Below are 8,489 nucleotides of genomic sequence, written 5' to 3' on the forward strand. Positions count from 1 at the left end.
AGATTCAGTTATACGAAATAAATAATTTCTGGAGATACGTGCAACATAGGGCAATCCCAGGGATGGAGGAGCCTGGTGGGCTGCCATCCATGGGGTCGCACAGAGTCGGACACGACTGAAGCGACTTAGCAGCAGCAGCAGGGCCTATGATATATAATACAGTATTGTCTATGAACAAAGATGGCAAGAAGAAGCCTTTGGAGGTGATTTGTTAGTGATGATTTCACAGATGTCTATGTCTCTCCAAACACATCAAATAACATACATTAAATATCTATAGCTTTTCTGCCAGTCATACTTCAATAAAATTATTTTAAATGTTATGAATGGAAATATCTTTGATGCAGAATTAGGTTAGGGGACTTGTCTCAATAAAATGTTGGACAGCACCAGAGTCTGGTGCATTAATCTTCACATTAGAGTTTGTCCCCATTGGGTACCACGTGTAGCTAGCAATGACCAGGCTAGATTCATAAATTAAATTTTGGCTTTCTGGGGTTCATTTTCTATTTATCAAGTTCACCATTCAATCATATCTATCTTAAGTAACATAAAGTACATCTGAATAGTTTAAGCATAATAAATTATAATCAAATCTTGATTAAACCTAAGAAGGCTTCCTGTCATTTCTTGGTTCCTCGACTTATTAATAAAATACTAAACATCAACGATGTCAATACACTTTTCAGTGGTTTATCTCTCAGGGTGGAGCATTATTTCCATGCTCCTACAACATCTTGAGTCATTTTCAAGTTGACTTGAGATTGTCTGGCTCAGTCTCCACATTCTATGGATAACATGACTGAAGTATTTTGGGAAGTTGACCAGTTAGAGGAAGGCAGCACGAGCCTTAGAACTCAGGGCTTCCAATGCAAACTGTTTCAGAATCTACTAGAGGTCCCTTTGCATTCCATTTCTACTGCCAGTTCCTTAAGCCAGCATTCTCTTTCTCTTGATTTCTGCAACAGTCTTTGTATCCACTTTCCTCCTTTGATCTTGGTTTTTCCAATGTCTTTTTCATACAACATGAATTTGTATGAATTTTCATACGGCTATGAATTATAATACACAGCTAATCAGAACATACCTGTGATATTTTTAGAATGCATTTGATACCTCCTCATTGTCAGTAAGATGAAATCTGAAGTTTGTAATATGACCTTCAAGGCCAAGTATGATTCAACCATGGTGTAGGACATATTTCACAAAATTCATTTGTGATTATTTAATCTCAGAGTTTGGGTTAAAAAGCAAACAAGAGAGAATAAAAACGGTATTAATCTAGAGGTATTTCCTCTGGAAATGAAACAGACACATTTCTATCCTGGAAATAAGAGCTAAAAGCATGCAAAGGATGAGAATTGAGATAACAGAAATGTTGGTTTTAGAAGAAGTTATCATTCAGAAGATAACCTTGTAGTTGACAACACAAGTCTAACAGAAAAAATTGTTTATTTTCATGAGTAACTTGAAGTAAGTTGATCAGCAAATAACTTAGATTTCATTGCCTTGTGACTTTGGAAGCGATCAGACAAATGTGGATTAAGCACTCCTTTTCACTGATGAGAACACCCATTCTATAGTAACAATTTTAGGATAAGAACCAATCATAAGTATACATTTTGAAACTGGTGTTGGAATAAACTATTTAGAAAATAGAGGCATTGATTAGCTGTGGAACGCTGTAGTTAATCCCCCTCCTTAGAGGATGGTCTAAGAGCTAACGCAGTTCTATTTCTTTGAGCATGAAAGTGATTCATACATATGTAGCTAAGCTATCTAAAAACAGCAATTAAGAGCACATCAGGTGCAAGCTATCGACATCCCATTATGAAGGGTACTATAACCCTTATTTCCTTGAGGTAGGCATGAAGGGCACGTAGACCTGAGCGCTGGTACTACAGTTATCTTTTTCTTTATTGTTTTAATTATATGGATGCTTGGAGGGGGTTGCCATGCCCTTCCCGACCTGAGGATCAAACCCGCGTCTCCTATGTCTCCTGCGTTGCGGGTGGATTCCTTATCCATGCAGAGCCACCTGAGATGCCCCAAATAATTGTAATTCAGTTGAATGAAGTTTATGGTCAGATGGTACATATATGCTAAGTCGTTTCAGTCGTGTCCAACTCTGCGACACTGTGGACTGTAGCCCAGCAGGCTACTCTGTCCGTGGCTTTCTTCAGTCAAGAATACTGGAGTGGATTGCCATTTGGGCCATACGGTAGTAAAATAAAAAGAGTATAAGTTACTAAATTTCAGAAATTTCAAAACATGGTTTATATCAGAGGGAAGAATGAAAATGTAGTAAGGTATTTTACAGTCAAAGTAAATGTCATCAGTATGTGGCATATTTAGGGAGAAAATATCCATGCACACCAAGGTGAAAAGTGGCCTTGAGAAAATAGGTCTTCACGATGGGGATGAGTTAACAGAGATCAGGTAAGGTCTGCCACAGACTCCCAAGACAGCTCTGGGGACTGCTACAGTGTCTGGAAGGAAGACAAATGGTTTTCTGAAGACTTCCACTCCAAGGCCATATGATTTTCTTTTATCTTGATATTTTCATCCTGAACATCATTTTTCGCAAAGCCCAGTGGACCTGCTTGTTCCTCAGAGTGTAGGTGACCGGGTTCAGCAGCAGGGTCACCTCCGTGTTCACAAGGGCAGCCTCCTTGTTGGAGTCCAGCCTGTCCACCTGCCTTGGTTTCACGTATATAAACACACAGCTGCCGTACATCAGGGAGAGGACAATGAGGTGAGAGGAGCAGGTGGAGAAAGCTTTCTGTCACTCCTTGGCTGATGGGAGTCACAGGACTGTGGCTACTATGTTGCTTACGCAATGATGGTTGTGGTGAAGGATGTCAAAAGGACCCACAAAGCAAGGATAAAAGCATACATTTCAAGTTTGGTGTCAGAGAGGAGAGATGGATCAGGGGGCCAAGGTCACAGAAGAAGTAAGGGATGACTTGGGGGCTGAAGAAAGATAACTGGGACACCTTCACACCAGACCAGAAAGAACAGCAAACCCCAAAGCACAGCAGGCTGTGAACAGGAGGCAGCAAGTGCTCAGGTTCATGATGGTGGTGGAATACAGAGGCTTGTAAATGGCCAAGTATTGGTCCAAAGATAACGCTGCTATGAGGAGGAAGCCTGCTGCCCCCAGAAATATTAACACAAAGGCTTGTGTGAGACAGGCGGCAAAGGAAATTGTTTGTTTGCCTAAAAGAAAGATGATCAACAGTTTAGGAATAACTGTACTTGTGAAGCAACACTCACAGGTGTCTGTAGCCTGGAGTCAGCACAGCTGATGGTGGCTATGAGGGCACTGCCTGCAGCGGACGCCAGGTGTGCCAGCGAGGGCACCAAGAAGAGGACTTTGCCCAGGTGCTGGACAGCAGGGAAACTCTCCAAGGTGAACTCTTGGACCGTTGTCCCATTTCTCATTACCATCAACATTTCTTTCCACAGCAGCCTCATCTGTGGGTCTTAGCCTACAATAGAGGCATCACAGCAAGAACAAAAGTTTTAGAGGAGCACAGGATCAAGCTCCTTAACCACCCAAGAAGGCAGCTACATGGAGGGCAAAGTAGTCCCATTCGCTGCTTATTGGATCAAAAAGACATGACTTCAACACTAGTTCAGTACTGAGTTCCGATCCCTTGAGAGATTGATGCTTTTGGAAAGTTATTAATGGTTAACATTTGTGAACTTCACTTTCACTCTATGTAAAAAGAAGACAGGATCTACAGTTCATGTACTGGTGAGAATTAAATAAAATGAAGGATGTAATTCACTTGTCATGTGATATCAATGATTCTTATGTGTTCCTCAAGGTCTAATTTTAATATTGAAATCACTAGTGTATTTTTAAATGTGGCATGATGAATAGGCAGTGTTATTCACATCTGCAAGTTATATATTTTACAGTATTACCAATTTATATTTAAATAAAGACAACAGTAGTATAACAATATTCCCTTTGAATATGCCTTTTACAATATGCAACAAATTCTATGGTTCAGATTATAAACATCATCACTGTTGAAGACTTTACTAATGCTTGGTATTATGCTGGTCACTGAAATCCAGTGTTTCTCCTGCTCTACACAATAATCCTGAGTGTTAGATTTCCCTCACTCCTTCTGCTACACAAAGAGACTTTGAGACATAGAGAAGTTCCAGAGAGGTCAGGTCACACAGCTGGGACCTTAGCGACTTCTGTCCAAAAGCCCTTACTACTGCCAAATGCTATGAAAATAGAAACAAATCTCTTGGTGATGTCTTCTCAACCTTAAGTGAAAGTTTAGCTTTATTGATCTTAATTGTTCATCATTCAGTTAATATCATTGATGAATTACTGACCGACAGTATGACAGGTCTTAGTTTAGTATAATCATTTTACAGAACAGATTGGAGACCAGGGATGCTGGGGAACTGCTCAACAACACGGCACAAATTGTCAATCCAGGATCTGCTCTGCCCTTTTAAGTCTCCAGGCTGGCAGGTCAGAGAGCTGGGGAATGACAGCAGCTCACAGAATTAGCATCCTTGGGAAAGTGACCTGGGGACGCGGCACTCACACACTCACTTTTGCATCAAAGCTCATTCCTTCATTCCTCAGTAAATCTCTTCTCTCGTGATGATGCTTGGCCCTAGCATCTCAATACTAAGCTAAAGATCTGTTGTTATTTAGTCGCTCAGTCACGTCTGACTCTTTTGTGACCCCATGGACTGTAGCCCACCAGGCTCCTCTGTCCATGAGATTTCCCAGACAAGAATACTGAAGGAAAAAAAAAAAAAAAGGAATACTGCAGTGGGTTGCCATTTTCTTCTCCAGGGGATATTCCCAATCCAGGGATCGAGTCCATGTCTCCTGCATTGGCAGGCAGATTCTTTACAACTGAGCTACCAGGGGAGCCCAGAGGTCTGTAGCACAGAGTAAATGTTTCTGTCCTACCTAGATAGCATATTCAAAAGCAGAGACATTACTTTGCCAACAAAGGTTCATCTAGTCAAGGCTATGGTTTTTCCTGTGGTCATGTATGGATGTGAGAGTTGGACTGTGAAGAAGGCTGAGTGCTGAAGAATTGATGCTTTTGAACTGTGGTGTTGGAGAAGACTCTTGAGAGTCCCTTGGACTGCAAGCAGATCCAACCAGTCCATTCTGAAGGAGATCAGCCCTGGGATTTCTTTGGAAGGAATGATGCTCAAGCTGAAACTCCAGTACTTTGGCCACCTCATGCGAAGAGTTGACTGATTGGAAAAGACTCTGATGCTGGGAGGGATTGGGGGCAGGAGGAGAAGGGGACGACAGAGGATGAGATGAAGGGATGGCATCACTGACTCGATGGACATGAGTCTGAGTGAACTCCGGGAGTTGGTGATGGACAGGGAGGCCTGGCGTGCTGCGATTCATGGGGTCGCAAAGAGTCGGACACGACTGAGCAACTGAACTGAACTGAGGGTCTAAGTTCTCTTTAGTGATGCTCACGCAACCAAACTGTTTGTTCACCCCAGAGTGACACCGCTCCCAGGGCAGCCTAAAGATACCCCTGCTTCTGTTCCAGTTATAGTAGCTAGTCCTCAAAGCTACCATGGCCCCTGACCCAGGAACACAGGAGTCACCTCACTGGGGTGGGGGCGTTCCCTCCTGTTACAGTCATTCTCTTTCAAGAAATCAAGAACTTCCTCTGCACTGAAGAAAAAGGAGAGGAAAAGGAAACTTGTCACAGCCTGCTGCTCCAGTGTGGGGGTAGTGTGCCTCCCATGCTCTCTGTGTCCCTGGCTGGCAAAACCCGATTTCTGTAGCCCATAATTTTTTATACCACGACAAGGCTACATGGCAGCCTTGACCACTGAAACCCCAGAAAGGAGCACATGGAATAAAACAATCGCAAGTTGCTGCCCCAATTCCAAGTGAAAGCTTGATTCTAGGACTGCTTAGCATTCTGATGAAAGTTTGGCCTCCGCTTCCCTTAGTTGGTAATTGCCCAGCCTAACATGAAACACTGTCATCCACCTCCTATATCAGCTAATGAGAACAGGCAGCTTCTTTTGAGTCCAGCTCTAGGAGCCGCTGAGACAAGTCTTCTGCTGAAGTACACTGTGGTCCTGGGCACCTCTGCTCCAAGACACCCTCTATTGCCTCTCACTCCTCCATGATATCCTCACCTTCCCATGTGAAGAAGCATCCTTGTTCCACTGACAACAACGAGAAGCTCCAGATGTGCAGGTCTGGGGCTCCTGTGATAGATTTTCCATAAGATTGTATTTGGGATTGTACCAAGCAAGATGGACCCAGTTGGTGAGCAGAGTGCAGGCTCTCAGACCTCATTAGCAGCCAAAGGGACAGGTTCAGAAAGTAAAGGCGGGCTGGTGCCTTGGGGACGGCTAATGGGTCACTGTGGAGAATAGGAGTTACTGGCACAGTGCTTATGCTTATCCTTCCATTGTCTGTTGTTACAATGGCTCCCAAATTGCCATGGTGTTCTCTGCCGAGATTTTCAAAGAAATTAAATGACTTAATTTCCCATGGGTTTTTAAAATCCCAATTTGAATGTTGCTACTTATTCCAGGTAAAAGTCCAGACTACAACTTTCTACATTTTATGTGTACCCTGAAGCCAGATCACAGAGGTTAAAAGAATATATTTCGTCATGAAAAATAGCTGGCTTACTGGCTTTCATTGGGCTTTGGGGAAGATCGTTTCTGAGGAAGGAAATGTGGGGAATCCACTTTCTTCTCTCAGCTATTCGTCAAGCCTCCACCAACGTTTGAATTTTTTTATTGGCTTTATTTGTCTGAAGAATATTTTTGTTGCCTTCCCCAACCCCTTTGAAAAAAAGGGAAGTACGTACTTCTTCTTTAGAGAAAACAAGGAAACTGTGGGTGTTTTCTGTGATATCTCTAAACTGGCCTGCCTCTCTCTTTTTAAAAGAATATATAAAGTGGATCCCTAGATTACTTCTTTTTTTTTAAATTTTATTTTTAAACTTTACAATATTGTATTGGTTTTGCCAAATATTGAAATGAATCCGCCACAGGTATACATGTGTTCCCCATCCTGAACCCTCCTCCCTCCTCCCTCCCCGTTCCATCCCTCTGGGTCGTCCCAGTGCACCAGCCCCAAGCATCCAGTATCGTGCATCGAACCTGGACTGGTGACTCGTTTCATACATGATATTATACATGTTTCAATGTCATTCTCCCAAATCTTCCCACCCTCTCCCTCTCCCACAGAGTCCAAAAGACTGTTCTATACATCAGTGTCTCTTTTGCTGTCTCGTATACAGGGTTATGGTTACCATCTTTCTAAATTCCATATATATGCGTTAGTATACTGTATTGGTGTTTTTCTTTCTGGCTTACTTCACTCTGTATAATAGGCTCCAGTTTCATCCACCTCATTAGAACTGATTCAAATGTATTCTTTTTAATGGCTGAGTAATACTCCATTGTGTATATGTACCACAGCTTTCTTATCCATTCATCTGCTGATGGACACCTAGGTTGCTTCTATGTCCTGGCTATTATAAACAGTGCTGTGATGAACATTGGGGTACACGTGTCTCTTTCAATTCTGGTTTCCTCAGTGTGTATGCCCAGCAGTGGGAATGCTGGATCATAAGGCAGTTCTATTTCCAGTTTTTAAAGGAATCTCCACACTGTTCTCCATAGTGGCTGTACTAGTTTGCATTCCCACCAACAGTGTAAGAGGGTTCCCTTTTCTCCACACCCTCTCCAGCATTTATTGCTTGTAGACTTTTGGATCGCAGCCATTCTGACTGGTGTGAAATGGTACCTCATAGTGGTTTTGATTTGCATTTCTCTGATAATGAGTGATGTTGAGCATCTTTTCATGTGTTTGTTAAAATGCAGAACAGGAAGGAAGAGATGTGAGCCCCATGGTGGAAAAACTATTGCCACAGCAACCACTGGCTTGGAAGGTTGTTTCTCTTCCTCGGTACCCTAGCTGGTTTGCTGTGGCAAGACTGGCCCATTTTTTTGTGGCCCCTGGCTTCCTGTTGAAAGCCAAGGAAGGGAACTAAACTCCCACGGTGTATCTGGAGGAAACCCTGAGGTATACAGTGTCTGTCTGCAGATCTGTTCTGCCTATGTCTTCCCTTGCCTGTCTTGATCTTACAAGGACAAGGCAAACGTTATAGAAACTTTCATGAGTATTCATGTGGGTCCCATGTTCCTACAAATAGTCAAAATCATTTTTGAAACATCCCTCCATCCACACACTTTGCTCTTAATCAAGGCTAAACCAAACCTGGATTTCATTTTCACACTTTCAGTTAGAAGGTAGGGAAAATAAAGAATAATAGATGAGTAACAGAAGCTGGAACAAATTGAGACTAGTCATAGTAATGCCCTAAGAGTCGGACACAACTGAGCGACTTCACTTTCACTTTTCGCTTTCATGCATTGGAGAAGGAAATGGCAACCCACTCCAGTGTTCTTGCCAGGAGAATCCCAGGGATGGG

General features: G+C 42.7%; 1 pseudogene; it reads right to left on the reverse strand.

Moving 5' to 3' along the window:
* Positions 1-2,548: 2,548 nt before the first annotated feature.
* Positions 2,549-3,444, reverse strand: LOC104999064 (annotated as a pseudogene).
* Positions 3,445-8,489: the final 5,045 nt, after the last annotated feature.

The sequence above is a fragment of the Bison bison genome, unplaced genomic scaffold (genome assembly GCF_000754665.1).
Source record: "Bison bison bison isolate TAMUID 2011002044 unplaced genomic scaffold, Bison_UMD1.0 scf7180017864341, whole genome shotgun sequence".
In the NCBI taxonomy this organism is placed as follows: domain Eukaryota; kingdom Metazoa; phylum Chordata; class Mammalia; order Artiodactyla; family Bovidae; genus Bison; species Bison bison.